General features: G+C 42.2%; 2 long non-coding RNA genes across 10 annotated transcripts in view; one reads left to right on the top strand and one right to left on the bottom strand.

The window, feature by feature from the left end:
- Window positions 1–24,347, bottom strand: part of LOC117308454 (uncharacterized) — a 102,581-nt gene that overhangs the window by 22,325 nt on the left and 55,909 nt on the right. For 7 of the 9 annotated variants that reach the window (XR_012326539.1, XR_004522447.2, XR_012326538.1 and 4 more), the window contains exons 4-6: window positions 20,285–20,600; window positions 19,323–19,413; window positions 2,258–5,536 (exon numbers count right to left, since the gene is read on the bottom strand). This is a non-coding gene — a long non-coding RNA (uncharacterized lncRNA). The remainder of the gene's footprint in view (window positions 1–2,257; window positions 5,537–19,322; window positions 19,414–20,284; window positions 20,601–24,347) is intronic. The other 2 variants (XR_004522446.2, XR_012326541.1) reach the window with 2 other exon arrangements.
- On the top strand, window positions 70–24,151 carry LOC109548411 (uncharacterized). Its single transcript, XR_002174490.3, has 3 exons — window positions 70–1,414; window positions 23,072–23,531; window positions 23,778–24,151. It is a non-coding gene; the product is annotated as an uncharacterized lncRNA (long non-coding RNA).

Here is a 24,347-nt window from a genome sequence, read left to right as displayed (position 1 = left end):
GAAAAGCAGCATGGCCTGAGGGGTGCCTTGCACTGTGGAGTTTGGAGATAAAGGGGTGTGTGGGCAGGGTTGGAGGGGGTCTTAGGGTGCTGGGTGGGGCTTAGGCTTTGTGCAGCAGGAAGGAGACTCTGAGGGTGGAGCATTAGTCCTGGGAGCCCAAGAGGGCAGGGGAAGCACTTGTTGCTCCCTTCCATTCCTCTGCTCTCCTGAGGGTCTCCCCTGTCACTGCTGAACCCCTAATGTGGGTGGGCCCCAGTGGGTGTAGAAACTCCTCCCCTTCCCCAGCTGCCTCTCAGAGGCACCTGTCCCCTCACTCTGGTCTTTACTTTTGCTCCCCCTTCCCTCCCTCCCACTCCCTCAAGACCCACATGGCTGAAGGGGGCCTTGGTGGGCAGAGGGTCAGGCCTGGGATCTCAGCAGGCTCCCTGGGGCCCAAGTGGGTAGGGGAAATGCTGGCTGTGCTCCCTTCTGATCCTCTGCCCTCCCAACAGTCCCCCTTCTTCCCCCTTGGGGCATGGGAGCCCCTCCCCTACCCCAGCTGCCTCTCAGGGGTGCTGGTTCTGCTCCCCACCACCTCTCCCCCTTCTTCCCCACAAATCCTAAGCAGTTGCTTAGGACATCTGAGGGGGTTTTCCTTCAGTCCCTGGATGACTCCTTGAATCCTATTCTAATTTATGGGTTTCTTCGCAGCCTATTGAATGCCCTGAAGTATCAAGTCCCTGAACTGTGTGAGGTGCTGCTGACCGTTTTCCTCTTAATGGTTCCACCCCTAGAGTCCATGTCAGGAATGGCCTGGATTCAAGTCTGGTATAGAGTGTGTCCTGCATTATTTTGGTCTTATCAGCTTCCTCCTTTGCATTAGTTATAATCAGTGCCTTTTCTTCCCCAGAGACTAAGATGTTCAGGAGGGTTTGGACACCCACCCAAGTGGGGAAAGGACTGTGGAATATTCCTCAGACTAAATTGGGCAGGGAGGCCAAATGCCCCTTTGGCGTGTGTCCAGTTCTCCATTTGCTCAGCTACAAGGACCCAAGGACTTTGGACGATTTGGGGGTCCTTTTCTTGTTTTCCCAGTAGGCAAGGTGATTTTCCTGAAATCTGGCAGAAACATTTGTAAAGAGTTTGTGTCTGAGAAGGGATCCCTAGGGATCTGCAGTGGAGGGTAGTGGGGAGAGACCTGTCCAACAGAGACATGTACCCTGCCCCAGGACGGCAAATTGGGATACAACAGACCAACACCAAGGATGTGCTCTTGGGTTTTTGATTACATCCTGAAGGTGGGAATGCAGCAGGGGTTCTGGGGGCTGTGAGCATTCACAGTTGCCTACTTACATTTTTTTCAGTCAGCAGGATGCCTAGTGCTCATCTACCCTGCTCTGTGACAGACTTATCCTTTCGTGGAAGTCTTCCAGTGGTAAGTGCCCCAGTGACCTTTAAAAATGCTCAGCGTGTGCCCACATTTGCAGCAAGGGGTTTCAAGAGCATTAGGACAGACAACAGAGACTGAAGCTTCAATCGTATAAAGAACAGACTAGGACGTACAACACACACAGAAGACAAAGAGATGTTCTTACCATGTGGTGGCCTCTCGTCCAGTCTAGTCCCCTTTTGGGGAACCAGTTCAACGAGACAGCCAATTGTTCAATCTCACTCACTAGTAGAGGACTGGCTATATTTAGACAACTATGTAGCTGTATGGATCCCAAGGAGGGGTCCATACAACTTAATTTGGCAAAAAAAGCAGTGTACACATTCAATGTAATCCCTCCAATATTCAAACTGCATTTCTCATGGAAACAGAACAAACAATCCTACCAATTGTATGGAACAACAAAGAACCCTGAATAGCCTAAGTGAGCCTAAGAGAAAAACACAGCTGGAAGCATCTCCCTCCGTGACTTCCTACTACACTATGAAGCTATAGTAACTAAAACAGTGTAGTTCTGGCACAAAAACAGGTGTATGGGCCGGAGGAACCGAAACCCATTTGTACGTCATCAGTTAATTCATGACAAAGGAGCCAAGAACACAAGACAGGGAAAGGACAGTCCCCTCAATAAATGGTGCCAAGAAAGCTCTACACCAAACATCAAAGAACACCAGACACTGTCAACACCACACACAAAACTAATATCCACAATTTTCCACATCAAGCCCTTCCTCTGCTGGGTCCTCTGAAAATGGACACCCCCCCCCCCCCCCCCCACCGCTTAGCAGTAAAGCACACACAGGAGGTTTCTCCCCACCTTTTCCTCACCTTTTCGTCCCATGGTGGTGCCTCCTGGCAGTTCCTGAAGACATCTGGTTCCTGCCTGCATGGACTCAACAGTGTTGTCCCAATGCTGAAACCATGGCGGATCCTGAAGAGACTGAACTTCAATCAGCAGCGTGAGAAGCCAAGTTCCTTCACAAGCCAAGTTCATCAGTGGAGCACATATGCACCTCAAGGATCAGCAAGGTGGGCGTACCACCTCCTGCTGGTCAACTGGGAAGTGCAGGTCACAACCTCTCAGTTCAGTGGAGCCCATGCTCCAAGCTGGCAAGCCTGCAGAAACCACTAAATTTGGAAATTCAAACTGAAATGGAGCCAAATATCCCATGACTTCTCCAAAAAGAGTTACAGAATAATTGGAAACCATATGCAATCAAAAGAATGTAGACACAAACTTTACAGCCTAGAACCAAAACTCACTCAAAATTGTCCACAGACAAATTTAAAATGGAAAACTATAAAAACTGTAGATGAAAACACAGAAGCAAATCTACATTACCTTGGATTTGGTGATGGATTTTAACACAAAACCTCAAAAGCCTATCCACAAAAGAAATAAAATGAACATGGACTTTAAAAATTTAAAACATTAGACTCCATGAAATACCTTATTCAGAAAACCAAAAGACATGCCACAAACTGAAAGAAAAATTATTTGCAACATGATAAAAGATTTGTACTCAAATTACACCAAGAAATCTAGAACAAACCTCCTTAAAAATGGGTGAAGATTAGAACAGACACCTGGCCAAAGAAGATTATACAGACAGTAAATAAGCATACAAGAATATGCCCAACATCATATACCATTAGGGAATTACAAATGAAAACAGAGATAGCACTGCACACCTATTAGAATTAATAAACTCCAAAAAAAAGCCACTACTGATTGATGGGAGGTGAACAGGAACTCTCCTCTACTGCTGGTGAAATGCATATACAGCTACTTTAAAAGATATTTTGGAAGTTTTTTCCAAAGCTAAATAAGACTCACCTCAGGATCCAACATCCTGCCTCCAGTATTTAGACAACTGCTTTTCAGAACTATGTCCAAACGCAAACAAGGATGTAATTAAGCACAGCACTTCTACTCATAATGGCTATAAACTTAAAGAAACCAGGATGTTCTTCAGCAGAAGAATGCATAAGCAAATTGGGGTACCTCCATTTCAAGGGGAGCGGAATATGCCACCCCAATATGCCTCTTGGCATAAGGATTATTTTGAGCTGATTATTTTTTGTTTTTTTTTTTAAAAAGAAGACAACATGAGAATCTCTGAAAACCAAGTCAAGATTGCCCTTTTGTGAGGGAAATATATATATTTATAAGGGAAATCTCCATTTGAAAGGTTATCTCCCTTTCCATTGCAAGGAATAGGAAGGATGACTAAATCTCAAGAAACTCTACCAATGGAGAAAGCTACTACTTAAATCCATACCCTTCCTTTCTTTTGTCTTTAGATGAAGATGGTATTTAAGGTGATGGTTTGGGCCATTTCAGGGCATTACTCAGTGTTCCTGAGTATCTCCCTTGCATATAGGAGGTACATATGTTATTAAACTTCTGATTATTTGTCTCCAGTTCATCTGCCTTTCATTTTTTATGGGGGGTAAGGAGGGGACCTCAATGAAAAACAAAGAAGGGTAGAGGGAAAATTATTTTTCCTTCCATATATGCAATGGTATAGCAAAGGAGTGAACCATCAACCACCTTACATGTATATTGCTAAGCAGAAGAATCCAGTCTGAAGTGCTAAACACTGTATGACCCCATTTATGACATTCGGAAACAGGTAAAACAGACGGTAAACAGGTTATGGGTGGGGGACTGAAATATTCCATACAATACTTCAGTGATGAATACCTGCCACTATGCATTTGTCTAAACCCAGAAACTTTTACGGCCCAACAAATAAATCATAATGCATTCAATTTTAGTTATTTAGCATATGGGAGTGCCACAGGATACATTACAGAATTTAACAAAAACTGATTTAGTAATGTATGAGAAAACCTCACTGTTGGTAGTGGGACAAAAGGTGCTGACCTTAGTAATTCTGGAAGTAAATGGAATCTCTAGACTAAATGCAAAATGTACTGTACCCAAACAGTGGACTCAAAGTTCTTTCCCTGCAGGCAGGAGCTAAGAATGTTGAAGCCACTGTATCTGTAATCTGGAATGGAACAAGCAATGAATTCAAAAAATGACAGATGGTGGAAGCCAGGTTTCTAACCATTGGAATAGGAAGCTACAGATAAGCAAAGGGAGAAGGTTACAATATCCATGTAATAATGGATCAGGGTGATGACATCTATATAAATTCATCTTTAGTTTAACATGGATACAGACAGTTCCACATAGAAATCTTTATAATTAGGTGTATATGCACAGGTTGGAATACATGCATATATATTTCAGTGCATTATCAGCTGAGTACATTTAGCTTTCAAACGTAAGTTTTTAATACCATCCTCTAATTAAAGGAATCAGGGCTCTTTGAAGAAATGGCTGCTACTAGGACTCAGTAAATATATGAGCCAGGATAATCTTAAAGTATCAAAGTAAAGAAGTACCAGCAGGGGGCTGGGGGGACGGACGACTCACAAGATGTTTTCATTTGACATAATTCCATGAGACAGTGGAGAAAGCTCTCAACAGTCAAAGCAAGAATGAACTAAGCACCCAAATACTGTACTGTACTGCTGAATTATAACCACAAGTGTAAAAACTAATCAGGTGTCCACACTAGTAAAATGACTACAAACACTTTTTATGAACTGTGTTGAATAGAAATGTCCTATGCAGAAGAATTCCAAATAACTGATGTAGACACACAGCCATTCATCCATCGAGGAGGGTAACCCTCTTCTGAAGTGTGGGTTCTTCCTAAATAAGATACACAGCATGGACATGGGAAAAATAACTTCACAGCAGGGAAAACTGACAAACAGGACCTCAGCCACGTGACCAAAGTTAACATGAATGGTGATAAGTTGCCTTGAGAGCCTGTTCCTTTGACCTAAAATGATGAGAACGCACTTGACCTAAAATGATGAGAACGCAGTTGACCTCTGTGATTTGCTTCCTCAAAACCCATAAACCCAGTCTAATCATGACAGAAAAACACCACGTAAATCCCAACATGGGACAGTCTACAAAATACCTGACGAGTCCTCCTCCACAAAGAACAAGGAGAGTCTGAGAAACTGTCAAAGGCCAGACAGACATGATGACTACATGTTATGTGGTGCCCTGGATGGGATCTGGGACAGAAAAAGGAAAAACAAAGGGAATTAGAATAAAATATGGACTTCAGTTAATATATAAAAAGGTATCAAAATGTGTTCATTCATTGTGACAATTCTGTAGGAAGCTAGAAGGAAGGAAAAATTATAAGTCAAATAAGAGAAAGCTATTGTATCAAACTGGAAATGTAGAGGAAATGGGTGATTTTGTAATAAAAACACATTAACAAAATGCCCCTAAAATAAGGCAAATACAAACAGACCAATTAGCCACCCAGGGACCCCTTTCCCCTGCTGGTTCTCCTCTCATTACTCTGGGGTTTCCCTCTTCTAGACAGGGAAGGAACAAGAACAGAGATGCCCAGCAGCTCCCCTACGATCTGACCCCACCCAGTGTTGCCACCTCTGCCCACCATGACCCCCCAGGTGAGGACACCCTGCCAAAGGGAGCCTCAGGGATTATTGGTTCTGATGTGTCAGCAAGGAATTTTTTGATTCCAAGGGACTGGACACACTTACTGACAGGAAATAAGTTAATAAATTTAATAAATTTCTTAATGATAGAAAATAATATACTTGCAAGAGGCAGTTATAGGAGTGGTTTTGAGCCTGGTGAGACAAGCTCGCACTCTCACAGTATGACCTGGTCCCTTTCTCTTACTAAGTGACTTTGTGGTGGCCCCATCCACAGGCACAGTCTCTCTGCATCAGGAGCCTTCAGCAACTGCAGGCTAACACCCACTCATGTCCATCCTACTGCGAAGGGTCTCTCCTTCTTTAGGTTCCATGAAAAGTCATGGCTTTAAATACCTTTGCTCTGGCTTAGGTCATGGTCTCATGCTTGAACCCACCAGAGTGCCAAGAGGATGGAACATGGGATTGGCTAGAGGTGGATCATATGTCCATCTTCAAGGGGGGGTGGAACATGGGATCAATCCTCTGCAAATGTGTGGACCGGAAGCAGGCAAGATGTAATTCCCAAAAGCTGAGATGTTGAGAATAGATGCTGGGTTGCGGAAAGCAGCAGATACCACGTTACTGACAGCCTACTGCATAGCTGTGTATCTGAAGCCCAAGGAAGGACGGGATTCACTTAGGGTCAGGGGCTGTGGCCACTCATCCAATCCTGTCCTCCCAGTTTGGCAAGAAGCTCTTCCATTTGCTGAAAAAGCAACTTTGTTGCTGGTGGTAAACTCAGGGTTCCTGGTTTGGGCATCCGGTCCTCACATTTTAAAGACTGGCCAAGAATAGCCTGTGTGCCCTCAGAAGGCACACAGACCTCATTCCTGGCCCTGGGGGGTGGGAGCCATGCCTACCCCTTGGCCACATTACTCACTCACCCACAAGGAACAAATTTGCTCATTTTCCAGTCTCTTCTCTCTATGAAGAGCAGAGACCAACTACTAGAGTTGCAGTAGTTGAAATGAAACAGAGGGAGTCTCGTGGATTATTTTATACCATGATAACACAGTTGGTGTCTTTCCAGAGACCACAGGGTATGGGCCAGGGATGCACATATCTCCCCAAGGCCATATGGCCACAACATGAAACTGCCTGCTAGGAGGCCCAGATGCTTCCATACCTTTGATTCTCAATGAACATGAATGTCAATCTTTGTTACAACCAGAAGGTCAAAGAATTTCAGGGCCACAGTCTGTTCATTATTGTCATGACCAGGGCCAAGCTCAACATTTGGAGGGTTATTACTTGTCTTGGCAGGCTAAGAGGCTGTAAGGGAAGAGATATTTGTCTCAATGACATGGATGTTGGGAACTGAAACATCCCAAGGAACTGTCTAGGCTGCCCAGGTAGTTGTTCAATTACCCAGCAGCACAATCAGTAACTGGCCACAGGGGGCTTGAGGGGCCAAGGCTGACCTGAGCTGGAAGACCATGGATGTCTGCCTGGATGCTCAGAGGCCAAGGGCTGTTCTGAGTCCTGTTTCTACACCCATGCAGATGGAACAAAGGACACATCCAGTCCCAGGAGGGCCCCACCAGACCTCAAGAAGGCAGCACCTGGGGGCTGGCAGCTCAATGCACCCACTCCTGTATAAAATCCACACGTCGGGGCTTCCCTGGTGGCGCAGTGGTTGGGAATCCGCCCGCCGATGCAGGGGACACGGGTTCAAGCCCTGGTCTGGGAAGATCTCACATGCTGCGGAGCAACTGAGCCCATGCGCCACAACTACCAAGCCTGCGTTCTAGAGCCCGTGTGCCACAACTACTGAGCCTGCGTGCCACAACTACGGAAGCCCATGTGCCTAGAGCCCATGCTCCACAACAAGAGAAGTCACCACAATGAGAAGCCCGTGCACCACAACAAAGAGTAGCCCCCGCTCGCTGCAACTAGAGAAAGCCCGTGTGCAGCATCGAAGACCCAACACAGCCAAAAAAAAAAAAAAAAAAAAAAAAAAAAAAAATCCACACGTGTCTACTGAGTACCCTGCATGTCAGGGCTCTGCTGGACGTGGGGCTGCCCTGACAGAGTGGGGCCTGCATCACCCTTCCCAGGTGGGAGCGTGGAGGGAAACCCTGCATGACCTCTGAGACCCTAAGAACACTTGGCTGAGGTTGAGTTCAGTTTGGAACAGTGAGTGGCCAGAGCAGACATTTCATTCATCTTCTATCAGAGCCCAGAACAGGAGAAGGAGAAAAGCAATGGCCTAGCTCAACCCTGACCCCTAATCCTGACACTGACCCTAACCCTAAACTCTGACCCTGACCCTAAACCCTGACCTAACCTTAGCTCTAGCCTATACCCTAAACCTGTACCTTACCCTAACCCGTATTCATACCCATATCCTACCTGTACCCTAATTCTAACCCATACCCTAACACCCATACTCCAACACAGAACCCTAAGGCCAAAGACCCTGAGACCAAAACCATAAACCTTAACCAATAAACAAAACCATAACCATAATCAAACCGTAATGCTTATTAATTAACCATATGCATAAATAAGTCATAACCATAAAAATTAGATCGCAACAGCAAACATAAACCATGACCCAACTTGGCCCCCACACCAGTCTCAGCCCTAATGCTAACCCTCCAAACCACTAACACCAAACCAAATGAATAAAAATCACACAAATACATCATAAAAAAGAAAACAACAGCAGTATACCTTATAAATAGGAATGTAAGAATCCTCCACAAATAAGAGCATGAAACCAACTGAACATGAAACGGATGATGCCACAAGCAAATGTCTCTACACCAGAAAGGTCAGGTTGTTCAACATTAAAACTAAGCAATGTATTAAACCACAATAAAGGTGTGAAGTAAAAACACATGATCATATCAATTATTACAGAAAAAGCTATAATCAAAATCCAGTGCTATTTCATGATACAAACACTCAAGAAAGTAGGAATAAAAGGAAATTTGTTCAATATGGAAAAGAGTAGTATACAAAGCCACAGGAAACATCATGCTCAAGTTAAAGATTTATTCTTGAAATCAGAAACAAGGCCAGGAAGCTGGCCTTCACCACTGTTACTCAATAGTGTACTAGAGGTTCTACCCAGTCTTGAGGAAACAAATAAAAGGCACCCATGTGTCAATGGAAAAATTAAAACTGTGTCTATGCACGGAACACAGACTACATCATCTTATAAATAAAACTTCCTTTATTAACAAAAAATTATTTGAGCTAGTCAACTAATTCAGCAAAATTACAGGAAAACTATCAGGCTCGGAGTCTGACGTGGCTGACTGTAGGGAGCTCCACAACCCATTGGCACCGAACCACTCCCCTCAAAAATGATCCAATTCATGTTCAAACTGACAGGCTCCTGGATTAGAACTCACCTTTAAATGGTAGCAATAAAAAAAAGCTTGGTGGGGAGTTGACCTAAACCCAATCCTAACTTGCAAAAGAAGGAAAGCTGAAGTTGAAGGTTTGAGGCCATCAATCTTGTGACATATCTTACATGAAAAACATTAGCAAACTAGACAAGAAAAGGATTACTGACCAAAACTGAAGGAAAACGGCTAACAGGACTTATGTGAGATTGATTCATTGTAAGGAACTGACTGACTGGCTCATGCAATGCAGAGGCTAACAAATCTGAAGATCTGTAAGAACGGGCGATCTAGGATTGGTTCAAGGTGGCAGAGGAGAAGGACGCGCTCTCACTCCCTCTTGCGAGAGCACCAGAATCACAACTAACTGCTGAACGATCATCGACAGGAAGACACTGGAACTCACCAAAAAAGATACCCCACATCCAAAGACAAAGGAGAAGCCACAATGAGATGGCAGGAGGGGCGCAATCACAATAAAATCAAATCCCATAACTGCTGGGTGGGTGACTCACAAACTGGAGAACACTTATACCACAGAAGTCCACCCACTGGAGTGAAGGTTGTGAGCCCCACGTCAGGCTACCCAACCTGGGGGTCTGGCAACGGGAGGAGGAATTCCTAGAGAATCAGACTTTGAAGGCTAGCGGGATTTGATTGCAGCACTTCGACAGGACTGGGGGAAACAGAGACTCCACTCTTGGAGAGCACACACAAAGTAGTGTGTGTACTGGGACCCAGAGGAAGGAGCAGGGACCCCATAGGAGACTGAACCACACCTACCAACTAGTGTTGGAGGGTCTCCTGCAGAGGTGGGGGGTGGCTGTGGCTCACTGTGAGGACAAAGACACTGGCAGCAGAAGTTCTGGGAAGTACTCTTTGGTGTGAGCCCTCCCAGAGTCTGCCATTAGCCCCACCAAAGACCCTGGTAAGGCTCCAGTGTTGGGTCACCTCAGGCCAAACAGCCAACAGAGACGGAACCTAGCCCCATCCATCAGCAGACAAGCACATTAAAGTTATACTGAGCTCTGCCCACCAAAGTAACACTCAGCTCTACCTACCACCAGTCTCTCCCATCAGGAACGTGCACAAGCCCCTTAGATACCCTCATCCACCAGAGGGCAGACAGCAGAAGCAAGAAGAACTACAATCCTGAAGCCTTGGACCAAAAACCACATTCACAGAAAGATAGACAGGATGAAAAGGCAGAGGGCTATGCACCAGATGAAGGAACAAGATAAAACCCGAGAAAAACTAAATGAAGTGGAGATAGGCAAACTTCCAGAAAAAGAATTCAGAATAATGATAGTGGGCTTCCCTGGTGGCGCAGTGGTTGAGAGTCCGCCTGCCAATGCAGGGGACATGGGTTCGTGCCCCGGTTGGGGAAGATCCCACATGCCGCGGAGTGGCTGGGCCCGTAAGCCATGGCCGCTGAGCCTGTGCATCCGGAGCTTGTGCTCTGCAATGGGAGAGGCCACAACAGTGAGAAGCCCGCGTACCAAAAAAAAAAAAAAAAAAAAATGATAGTGAAGACCCACGTAGCAAAAAAAAAAGAAAGAATAATGATAGTGAAGATGATCCAGGACCTCGGAAAAGGAATGGAGGCCAAGATTGAGAAGATGCAAGAAGTGTTTAACAAAGATCTAAGAATTAAAGAACAAACAAACAGAGAAGAACAACACAGTAACTGAAATGAAAAATACACTAGAAGGAATCAATAGCAGAATAACTGAGGCAGAAGAACAGATAAGTGACCTAGAACACAGAATGGTGGAATTCACTGCTGCAGAACAGAATAAAGAAAAAAGAATGAAAAGAAATGAAGACAGCTTAAGAGACCTATGCGACATTAAATGCAACAACATTTGCGTTATAGGGGTCCCTATAGGGAAGGAGAAGACAGAGAGAAAGGACCTGAAAAATATTTGAAAAGATTATAGTCGAAAACTTCCCTAACATGGGAAAGGAAATAGTTAATCAAGTCCAGGAAGTGGACAGTCCCAGGCAGGATAAACCCAAGGAGAAACACGCAGAGACACAGAGTAATCAAATTGGCAAAAATTAAAGAAAAATTATTGAAAGCAACAAGGGAAAAACGACAAATAACATAGAAGGGAACTCCCATAAGGTTAACAGCTGATTTCTTAGCAGAAATGCTACAAGCCAGAAGACAGTGGCATGACATATGTAAAGTGATGAAAGGGAAGAACCTATAACCAAGATTACTCTACCTGGCAAGGATCTCATTCACATTCGATGGAGAAATCAAAAGCTTTACAGACAAGCAAAAGCTAAGGGAATTCACCACCACCAAACCAGCTCTACAACAAATGCTAGAGGAACTTCTCTAAGTTGGAAACACAAGAGATTAAAAGGACCTACAAAAACAAACCCATAACAATTAAGAAAATGGTAACAGGAACATACATATCGATAATTACCTTAAACGTGAATGGATTAAATGCTCCAACCAAAAGACACAGGCTTGCTGAATGGATACAAAAACAAGACCCATATATATGTTGTCCACAACAGACTCACTTCAGACCTAGGGACACAGTCAGACTGAAAGTGAGGGGATGGAAAAAGATATTCCATGCAAATGGAAATCAAAAGAAAGGTGGAGCAGCAATACTCATATCAGATAAAATAGACTTTAAAATAAAGAATGTTACAAGAGACAAGGAAGGACACTACATAATGATCAAGGGATCAATCCAAGAAGATATAACAGTTATAAATATATATGCACCCAACATAGGAGAACCTCAATACATAAGGCAACAGCTAACAGCTATAAAAGGGGAAATTGACAGTAACATAACAGTGGGGGACTTTAACACCTCACTTACACCAATGGACAGATCATCCAAACAGAAAATTAATAAGGAAACACAAGCTTTAAATGACACAATAGACCAGATAGATTTAATGGATATTTATAGGACACTCCATCCAAAAACAGCAGATTACACTTTTTTCTCAAGTGCGCACAGAACATTCTCCAGGATAGGTCACATCTTGGGGCACAAATCAAAGCTCAGTAAATTTAAGAAAACTGAAATCATATCAAGCATCTTTTCTGACCACAACTCTATGAGATTAGAAACCAATTACAGGGAAAAAAACGTAAAATACACAAGTACATGGAGGCTAAACAGTACGTTACTAAATGACCAAGCGATCACTGAAGAAATCAGAGGATATCAAAAGATACCTAGAGACAAATGACAATGAAAACATGAGGATCCAAAACCTATAGGATGCAGCAAAAGCAGTTCTAAGAGGGAATTTTATAGCAATACAAGCCTACCTTAAGAAATAAGAAAAATTTCAAATAAACAATCTAAACTTACACCTAAAGGAACTAGAGAAAGAAGAACAAACAAAACCCAAAGTTAGCAGAAGGAAAGAAATCATAAAGATCAGAGCAGAAATAAATGAAATAGAAAAAAAGAAAACAAAAGCAAAGATGAATAAAACTAAAAGCTGGTTCTTTGAGAAGATAAACAAAATTGATAAACCATTAGCCAGCCTCATCAAGAAAAAGAGGGAGAGGACTCAAATCAATAAAATTAGAAATGAAAAAGGAGAAGTTACAACAGACACTGCATAAATACAAAGCATCCTAAGAGACAACTACAAGCAACTCTATGCCAATAAAATGGACAACCTAGAAGAAATGGACAAATTCTTAGAAAAGTATAACCTTCCAAGACTGAACCAGGAAGAAATAGGAAATATGAAGAGGCAAATCACAAGTAATGAAATTGAAACTGTGATTAAAAATCTTCCAACAGGGCTTCCCTGGTGGCGCAGTGGTTGAGAGTCCGCCTGCCGATGCAGGGGAAACGGGTTTGTGCCCCGGTCCGGGAAGATCCCACATGCCGTGGAGCGGCTGAGCCGTGAGCCATGGCTGCTAAGCCTGTGCGTCTGGAGCCTGTGCTCCGCAACGGGAGAGGCCACAACAGTGAGAGGCCCATGTACCACCAAAAAAAAAAAAAAAAAAAAAAAAAAAAAATTCTTCCAACAAACAAAAGTCCAGAACCAGACGGCTTCACAGGTGAATTCTATCAAACATTTAGAGATGAGCTAACACCCATCCTTCTCAAACTCTTTCAAAAAAATTGCAGAGGAAGTAACACTCCCAAACTCATTCTCTGAGGCCACCATCACCCTGATACCAAAACCAGACAAAGATGCTACAAAAAAAAGAAAATTACAGACCAATATCATTGGTGAATACAGATGCAAAAATCCTGAACAAGATACTAGCAAACAGAATCCAACAACACATTAAAAGGATCACACACCATGATCAAGTGGGATTTATCCCAGGGATGCAAGGATTCTTCAATATACGCAAATCAATCAATGTGATACACCATATTAACAAATTGAAGAAGAAAAACCATATGATCCTCTCAATAGATGCAGAAAAAGCTTTTGACAAAATTCAACACCCGTTTATGATAAAAACTCTCCAGAAAGTGGGCACAGAGAGAACCTACCTCAACATAATAAAGGCCATATATGACAAACCCACAGCAAACATCATTCTCAATGGTGAAAAACTGAAAGCACTTCCTCTAAGATCAGGAACAAGACAAGGATGTCCACTCTCACCACTATTATTCAACATAGTTTTGAAAGTCCTAGCCACGGCAATCAGACAAGAAAAAGAAATAAAAGGAATACAAACTGGAAAAGAAGAAGTAAAACTGTCACTGTTTGCAGATGACATGATACTATACGTAGAGAATCCTAAAGATGCCACCAGAAAACTATTAGAGCTAATCAATGAATTCGGTAAAGTTGCAGGATACAAAATTAATGCACAGAAATCTCTTGCATTGCTATACACAAATGATGAAAAATCTGAAAGAGAAATTAAGGTGAATTCTATCAAACACTCCCATTTACCACTGCAACAAAAAGAATAAAATATCTAGGAAAAAACCTACCTAAGGAGACAAAAGACCTCTATGCAGAAAACTCTAAGACAGTGATGAAAGAAATTAAAGATGATACAAACAGATGGAGAGATATACCATGTTCTTGGATTGGAAGAATCAATATTGTGAAAATGACTATACTACCCAAAGTAATCTACAGATTGAATGCAATCCCTACCAAATTACCAATGGAATTTTTTTTTTTTTTTTTTTTTTTTTTTTTCAGTACACAGGCCTCTCACTGTCATGGCCTCTCCCGTTGCAGAGCGCAGGCTCAGCAGCCATGGCTCATGGGCCCAGCTGCTCTGCGGCATTTGGGATCCTCCCGGACTGGGGCACGAATCTATGTCCCCTGCATTGGCAGGCGGACTCTAACCCACTGCGCCACCAGGGAAGCCCCAACCAATGGCATTTTTTACAGAACTAGAACAAAAAATCTTAAAATTTGTATGGAGACACAAAAGACCCCAAATAGCCAAAGCAGTCTTGAGGGAAAAAAAACAGCTGGGGCAATCAGACTCCCTGACTTCAGACTATACTACAAAGCTACAGTAATTAAGACAACATGGTACTGGCACAAAAACAGAAACACAGATCAGTGGAACAGGATAGAAAGCCCAGAGATAAAACCATGCACCTATGGTCAACTAATCTATGACAAAGGAGGCAAGGATATACAATGGGGAAAAGACAGCCTCTTCAATAAGTGGTGCTGGGAAAACTGGACAGCTACATGTAAAAGAATGAAATTAGAACATCCCCCAACACCATACACAAAAATAACCTCAAAATGGATTAGAGACCTAAATGTAAGACCGGACACTATAAAACTCTTAGAGAAAAACATAGAAAGAACACTCTTTGACATAAATCACAGCAAGATATTCTTTGATCCACCTCCTGGAGTAATGGAAATAAAAACAAAAATAAACAAATGGGACCTAATGAAACTTAAAACCTTCTGCAAAGCAAAGGAAACTACAAACAAGACGAAAAGACAACCCTCAGAATGGGAAAAAATATTTGCAAATGAATCATTGGACAAAGGATTAATCTCCAAAATATATAAACAGCTCATGCAGCTCAATATTAATAAAACAAATAACCCAATCTATGGGCAGAAGACCTAAATAGACATTTCTCCTAATAGGACATACAGATGGCCAAGAAGCACATGAAAAACTGCTCAACATCACTAATTATTAGAGAAATGCAAATCAAAACTACAATGAGGTATCACCTCACACCAGTTAGAATGGGCATCATCAGAAAATGTACAAACAACAAATGCTGGAGACGGTGTGGAGAAAAGGGAATCCTCTTGCACTGTTGGTGGGAATGTAAATTGATACAGCCACTATGGAGAACAGCATGGAGGTTCCTTAAAAAACTAAAAATAGAATTACCATATGACCCTGCAATCCCACTACTGGGCATGTACCCAGAGAAAACCATAATTCAAAAAGACACATGCACCCCAATGTTCATTGCAGCACTGTTTACAATAGCCAGGTCATGAAAGCAACCTAAATGTCCATCGACAGACGAATAGATAAAGAAGATGTGGTACATATATACAATGGAATATTACTCAGCCATAAAAAGTAACGAAATTGGGTCACTTGTAGAGACGTGAATGAATCTAGAGACTGTCATACAGAGTGAAGTAAGAGTCAGAATGAGAAAAACAAGTATCGCATATTAACGCATATATGTGGAACCTAGAAAAATGGTATGGATGAACCGGTTTGCAGGGCAGAAATTGAGACACAGATGTAGAGAACGTATGGACACCAAGGGGGGAAAGCAGCAGCAGGTGGTGGTGGTGGTGTGATGAATTGGGAGATTGGGATTGACATGTATACACTGATGTGTATAAAATGGATGACTAATAAGAAACTGCTGTATAAAAAAATAAATAAAATTCAAAAAAAGAAACATATCAAAACTGTGATTAAAAATCTTCCAACAAGCAAAAGCCCAGGACCAGATGGCTTCACAGGCGAATTCTATCAAACATTTAGAGAAGAGCTAACACCTATCCCTCTCAAACTCTTCCAAAATATAGCAGAGGGAGGAACACTCCCCAACTCATTCTGTGAGGCCACCATCACCCTGATACCAAAACCAGACAAGGATGTCACAAAGAAAGAAAACTACAGGCCAGTATCACTGATGAACATAGATGCAAAAATCCTCAACAAAATACTAGCAAACAGAATCCAACAGCACATTACACGGATCATACACCATGATCAAGTGGGGTTTATTCCAGGAATGCAAGGATTCTTCAAAATATGCAAATCAATCAACGTGATACACCATATTAACAAATTGAAGGAGAAAAACCATATGATCATCTCAATAGATGCAGAGAAAGCTTTTGATAAAATTCAACACCCATTTATGATAAAAAAAAAAAACCCTGCAGAAAGTAGGCATAGAGGGAACTTTCCTCAACATAATAAAGGCCATATATGACAAACCCACAGCCAACATCGTCCTCAATGGTGAAAAACTGAAAGCATTTCCACTAAGATCAGGAACAAGACAAGGTTGCCCACTCTCACCACTCTTATTCAACATAGTTTTGGAAGTTTTATCCACAGCAATCAGAGAAGAAAAGGAAATAAAAGGAATCCAAATCGGAAGAGAAGAAGTAAAAGCTGTCACTCTTTGCAGATGACATGATACTATACACAGAGAATCCTAAAAATGCTACCAGAAAACTACTAGAGCTAATCAATGAATTTGATAAAGTAGCAGGATACAAAATTAATGCACAGAAATCTCTGGCATTCCTATACACTAATGACGAAAAATCTGAAAGTGAAATCAAGAAAACACTCCCATTTACCATTGCAACAAAAAGAATATCTAGGAATAAACCTACCTAAGGAGACAAAAGACCTGTATGCAGAAAATTATAAGACACTGATGAAAGAAATTAAAGATGATACAAATAGATGGAGAGATATACCATGTTCTTAGACTGGAAGAATCAACATTGTGAAAATGACTCTACTACCCAAAGCAATCTACAGATTCAATGCAATCCCTATCAAACTACCACTGGTATTTTTCACAGAACTAGAACAAAAAATTTCACAATTTGTATGGAAACACAAAAGACCCCGAATAGCCAAAGCAATCTTGAGAACGAAAAACAGAGCTGGAGGAATCAGGCTTCCTGACTTCAGACTATACTACAAAGCTACAGTAATCAAGACAGTACGGTACTGGCACAAAAACAGAAAGATAGATCAATGGAACAGGATAGAAAGCCCAGAGGTAAACCCACGCACATATGGTCACCTTATCTTTGATAAAGGAGGCAGGAATGTACAGTGGAGAAAGGACAGCGTCTTCAATAAGTGGTGCTGGGAAAACTGGACAGGTACATGTAAAAGTATGAGATTAGATCACTCCCGAACACCACACACAAAAATAAGCTCAAAATGGATTAAAGACCTAAATGTAAGGCCAGAAACTATCAAACTCTTAGAGGAAAACATAGGCATGACACTCTATGACATAAATCACAGCAAGGTCCTTTTTGACCCACCTCCTAGAGAAATGGAAATAAAAACAAAAATAAACAAATGGGACCTAATGAAACTTAAAAGCTTTTGCGCAGCAAAGGAAACCATAAACAAGACCAAAAGACAACCCTCAGAGTGGGAGAAAATATTTGCAAATGAAGCAACTGACAAAGGATTAACCTCCAAAATTTATAAGCAGCTCATGCAGCTTAATAACAAAAAAACAAACAACCCAATCCAAAAATGGGCAGAAGACCTAAATAGACATTTCTCCAAAGAAGATATACAGACTGCCAACAAACACGTGAAAGAATGCTCAACATCACTAATCATTAGAGAAATGCAAATCAAAACTACAGTGAGATACCATCTCACACCAGTCAGAATGGCCATCATCAAAAAATCTAGAAACAATAAATGCTGGAGAGGGTGTGGAGAAAAGGGAACCCTCTTACACTGTTGGTGGGAATGTAAATTGATACAGCCACTGTGGAGAACAGTATGGGGGTTCCTTAAAAAACTACAAGTAGAACTACCATATGACCCAGCAATCCCATTACTGGGCATATACCCTGCGAAAACCACAATTCAAAAAGAGTCATGTACCAAAATGTTCATTGCAGCTCTATTTACAATAGCCCAGAGATGGAAACAACCTAAGTGTCCATCATCGGATGAGTGGATAAAGAAGATGTGGCACATATATACAATGGAATATTACTCAGCCATAAAAAGAAACAAAATTGAGCTATTTGTAATGAGGTGGATAGACCTAGAGTCTGTCATACAGAGTGAAGTAAGTTAGAAAGAGAGAGACAAATACCGTATGCTAACACATATATATGGAATTTAAGAAAAAAAAATGTCATGAAAAACCTAGGGGTGAAACAGGAATAAAGACACAGACTTACTAGAGAATGGACTTGAGGCTATGGGGAGGGGGAAGGGTAAACTGTGACAAAGCGAGAGAGAGGCATGGACATGTATACACTACCAAACGTAAGGTAGATAGCTAGTGGGAAGCAGCCGCATAGCACAGGGAGATCAGCTCAGTGCTTTGTGACCGCCTGGAGGGGTGGGATAGGGAGGGTGGGAGGGAGGGAGATGCAAGTGGGAAGAGATATGGGAATATATGTATATATATAACTGATTCATTTTGTTGTGAAGCTGAAACTAACATACCATTGTAAGGCAATTTTACTCCAATAAAGATGTTAAAATGAAAAAAAAAAGAAACGTATCAATTCATGAAAATCTATCTTATACGTATACACTAGCAATAATCTGAAAAAAATTATGAAAAGAATTCCATTTTAAATGTCAACATTAATATTTAGGAATATATTTAATCAAGATACAAGACTTGTTTTTATGTATGTAGAGTTGTCTGTATGTTCAAAATTACTGGAAAGTAAATTACTTTTCAAAACACCATGTGAATACCATGCCGGAAAAGCAGAGAAAACATCAAACTTCATATAGAGGCCAGCCTTACCCAGATCCAGTTCACCCAAAGTCCACACGTAATTTAGAGGCACTGTGGGAAGATTATATTAGGAGCCACTTTCTTCCGTGTTATGGATGACCTGGATGTGGTAGAAAGAGTTGGGTTTTTGAATTCCAATTTTACACATCATTCCACCAACAAATTACTAGAAATAATGCATTCAGTAAAGTATCAAAATCAATACACAAAAATCAGTTGCATTTCTAAACACTAACAATGAACCATCAGAAAGAGAAAAAAAAAACCTTATTTACAATTCCATCAAAAAGAATGAAATGGTATTCATTTAAATTTATGAATAAATTTAACCAAGGACGTGAAAGACCTGCACATGGAAAACTTTTAAGACACTGATGAAGAAATTGAAAAAGAACACAAATAAAGAGAAAGATATCCTGTTCTCATGGAATGGAAGAATTAACGTTAAGATTTCCATTCTACCCAAAGCAATGTACATAGTGAATGCAATCCCTACCAAATTTCAATGGTACTTTGTACAGAAACAGAGCAAATCATCCTAATATTTGTATGGAACCACAAAGGACCCCAATTAGCCAAAGCGATCCTCAGAAAGGAGAACGGGCATCTCGCTCCTTGACCTCACGCTACAGCAGGAAGCCACAGTCACCAAAAGTGTGGACTTGGCACAGAAACAGGCGCGTGGGCAACAGGAACAGAACAGAGGGCCCAGAATTAAACCCACGTGGATGGGGTCAGTTAATTTATGACAAACGGGCCAAGGACACACCAAGGGGAAGGACAGTCCCCACAATAAGCAGTGCTGGGAAAAATGGACACCACATAAGTCATGCCGGTTACACTGCCCACAAAACTGACGAAAACCCAGTTTTCAACATGAAGCCCTTCCTGGGTTGTATGAAGATGGACCGCCTCTCAGCAGTCAGTCGCACACAGGAAATTCTCCCCACTTTTCCTCACTGTTTTCTCACCTTTTCCTCCCGGTCGTAAGGAAACTCAGCTCCAGTCTGCAGGGACGCAGTCCTGTGTTGTTCTGAAGCTGAACCCCAGCGAGCCCTAAGGAGACTGAGCTCCTGTTGGCAGAGACGCTGTCAGCGAGGCATCCCAGGCCCAAGCGGGTGCCTGAGGCAACAGAATTCCTTTCAGGCGCGCAGAGCCAAGTCCCAGGTGGAATGCGCATGCGCCGTGGGTCAGCGAGGTGGGCTTGGCCCCCCTGTGGACAGTCCCGGAACTGCAGGGCGCGCCTCACTCACAGTTCACTGGTGACAGCGCTCCCTGCAGGCAGAACTGCTGAATCCATTAAACTGTGGAAATTCAAACTGAAATAGAGATAGCACTCCACAACTTTCTTAAAAATAGTTAAGGAACAATTAATTGGAAACCGCATGGAATGAAATGAATGTAGATGCAAACTTACACAAAATTCACTCAAAATTATTCACAGAAAAATTTTAAATACAAAACTATTCAAAATTATAGAAGAAAACAGAAGAAAATTGACAGGAGCTTGGGTTTGGTCATGTAGATCATGAGCTCCAAGCTTTAACAAAAAACACAAAAAGCCAATCCACAAAGAAAAAGAAGGAATATCATGGACTTTGTAAAATTAAAGATTTCTACTCTGTGAAAGGCCTTATTCAGAAAATCAGAAGACAAGCCACAGACTGAGAAAAATATTTGTAAACACATATCTAACAAAGGATTTGTTTCAAAATATACAAAGAACTCTAACACAAACCCCATTAAAAATAGGGAAAGCTCTGAATAAACACCTGATCAAAGAATTACACAGATAGTACACAAAACCAGGCCCATGACCAGGGGCAGAGAAACAATGGTCCAGCTCAAGTCCCTAAGTCATGTGTGACCCTAGACTAGTCCTGTCCTTCCTGGAGGCCTCAGAGAGATGGAGAGGGAGGAAGGGAAAGAGGGCCAGTTATGCTTAAACCTAACTCTAACCCTGAACACTCTCGCCACTTTCGTTCCAAGGTCTAGGAAGTCCTAGCCATACTAATTAGATGAGAAAAAGAAATAAAAGGAATCTAATGGCAGAGGAAAAAGTAAAACTGTCACTGTTTGTAGATGACATGGTACTCTATAGAACAGCCTGAAGACGACACCCCAAAACAGATAGGACCCATTGGAAAATTCAGTTAAGTTGCAGGATAGAAAATTAATCTACAGAAATCGGCTGCATTTCTATACACTCACAACAAACTATCAGAATGAGAAATTAACAACTCCACTGACAATAACATTAACAAAAATAAAATACCTAAGGGTTACATCTAAACCAGGTAGTAAAAGACCTGTACTCAGAAAACTGGAAGACCTTGATGAAAGAAATTGAAGACCACACAAACAAATGGGAAAATATGCTGTGCTAATGGATTTGAACAATTCTTATCGTTAAAATGATTCCACACCTCACGGCAATCTAGAGATTCAATACCATTCCTATCCTATCAAAATACCAATGGGATTATTTGGAGAACTAAAACAAAGAATTCTAAAATGTGTATGGAAACACAAAAGAACCTGAAAAGTCAATACAATCTTAAGAGAAGCACAAATCTGGGTATGTTACACTCCCTGATTTCAAACTATACTACAAACCTAGAATCATCAGAACAATATGGTATTGGCACCAAAGAAACACACAGATCCATGGAACAGAACTAAGAGCACAGAAATAAACCCACACATTATGGTCAGTTCATCTATGACAGAGGAGGTGAGAATATACAATGGGGAAAAGATAGCCTCTTCGATAACTGTGTTGGGAAAACTGGACAGCTACATGCTCGAGAATCAAACTGGAATCCTTACTCATACATCTATAAAAACCTTAAAATGAATCAAATACTTCAATGTAAGACCTGAAGCCATAAAACTCCTAGAAGAAAACATATGCAGTATGCTCTTTGACATCAGTCTTAGCAATATTTTGGGGATCTGTCTCCTTAAGCAAGGGAAACAAAAGCAAAAGAAGCCAATGGGACTCCATCCAACTGAAAAGCTTTTCAACGGCAAAGGAAACCATCCACAAAATGAAAAGGCAGCTTACTGAATGTGAGACAATATTTGCAAACAATATATCTGGTAAGGGGTTCATATCCAAAATAGACCAAAAACTCACACAATTCAACCTCCAAAAAACAAAAACCAATTAAAAAATTGGCAGAAGATCAAGCATTTTCCCAAAGAATATATACAGATGGGCAACAGACACATGAAAGGATAAACAATATCACTTATCATCATGGAAATGCACACCCAAACCACAATGAGGTTATTACCTCACACCTGAAAGAATGGCTATCAACCAAAAGACAACAAATAACAAGTACTGGCAAAGATGTGGAGAAAAGGAAACACTCATGCATTTTTTTTTTCTTTTTTTTTTTTACCCTCATGCATTTTGTTGGGAATGTTCATTGGTATAGCCACTATGGAAAACAGTATGGAGGTTCCTCAAAAAATTAAAAGTAGCACTACCATATGATGCAGGAATTAATTATACCAGGCCACCACTCTGATTCCACCCAGGTAACCCTATGTCCCCTCCTTGTATGTGTGGACGTCGGGGGTTTATGTGGAGTGGGTCTACTTCAAGCAAGAGCAGGTCAGAAGCCTGGTGAGCTGGTCATATCCACACTCCAGGTCAAAGCTGGCTGGGTGGGATGTGGAGAGCTGGGGCAGCGCCCTTTTGCCCGAGGTTTATCCCAAGCCCTCTAGAGGCATCTCTTTCCTCCCAGGTGGATATCTGAGCAGACACGGGTCTGTGCCTGATCTGGAAGCCGAAGGTCTAGCAGGCAGGAGAAGCAGCGATAAGATAAAGGCCTGGCAGGGCTCTGATACATCCGGGCCAGGCTGGCTGCTGGTCACTGTCATTGCAGAGCCCCACCCCACAGAGCCACGAGGAGCTTGTTGATGGCGACACTTAATCCATCTCCCCAAGTGAGGGGCCACTGCACCACACTGCCAACGAGGGCCAACGCAGCATCCTGGTGAGTGTGTCCATGGAGGGTTCTCCAGAACCAGGGCCCAGAGATGAATGGGAAAGGCCTCCTGCCCGCATACCACCCAAGCCATTCTCCAGGGTCCCTTCCTGGGCTTATGTGCAGCTCAGCACATCCAGCTCTGACCTGGAACACTATGTCAACCTTCCCCTGAGTCAGCTGGAGGACCTGGAGCCCACCAAGGCAGAGACCAAAGGTGGGAAGGCCGGGGGTGGGTGCATGTGAGTGTGTGGGAGGGGTGAGTTCTGGGCCACACAGGGAGGAGTACCCAGAGGCTGGTGTTGGGCCAGGAGCAAAGACTGGCCCCAAACCACCCATCTGGTGGACTGCAGTCTGAGAAGTTCCTGGGCTGGGCCTTCTCTGGAAGGCTCTGGGAAGATTTCTGTCCTTGGAAAAGGACATGGAAAGGCAGGCATGTGGGTAATCTTTTCTTCTCTCACAGCTCCAGCCAGAGACCCAGAGCCAGGTCAAAATTCACCACCCCTGCAGGGAGAGCATGCACCAGCTCTTGCAGGAGACCTAAAGCCATTTCAGAAACCACCACACACCCAGGCAGAGCTGGCTCTGCAACCACCACTGCTGTCAACTCCCGATCTACACCATCAACCCACTCCCCCACCCAAAATTTACTTTCCTTCCCCTGTAGTTGTTTGCGTTTGTGTGGTTTGTAATTTTATTTTTTTCCCCACATTTATGGCATCCCGTCCTTTATGTTTTACGTGTGAAATAATAAAATTTAAACTTTTTCTATTTTAAATTGTGAAATTAAGTATTCACAACGCTGTGCAAATATCACCACTGAATAGTTTCAAACTATTTAATTCCCCCCAAATAACACCCTGTATCCAAAGCACGCACTCCCCATTCCTCCCTCCCCCAGCCTCTCACAACCCCTAATCCTCGTCCTTTACCTGTTTCTTTACCTATTCTAGATGTTTCCTATAAATGAAACTATACAAAAGGTGACTTTTTGTGTCTGCCCACATATTTTAAGAGGGGACTGGTGAATTTT

This window comes from Tursiops truncatus, chromosome 16 (assembly GCF_011762595.2).
Source record: "Tursiops truncatus isolate mTurTru1 chromosome 16, mTurTru1.mat.Y, whole genome shotgun sequence".
Taxonomy (NCBI): Eukaryota; Metazoa; Chordata; class Mammalia; order Artiodactyla; family Delphinidae; genus Tursiops; species Tursiops truncatus.
Note: the sequence above shows the minus strand (reverse complement) of the source record. Positions and strands in the feature narration are given on the sequence as shown.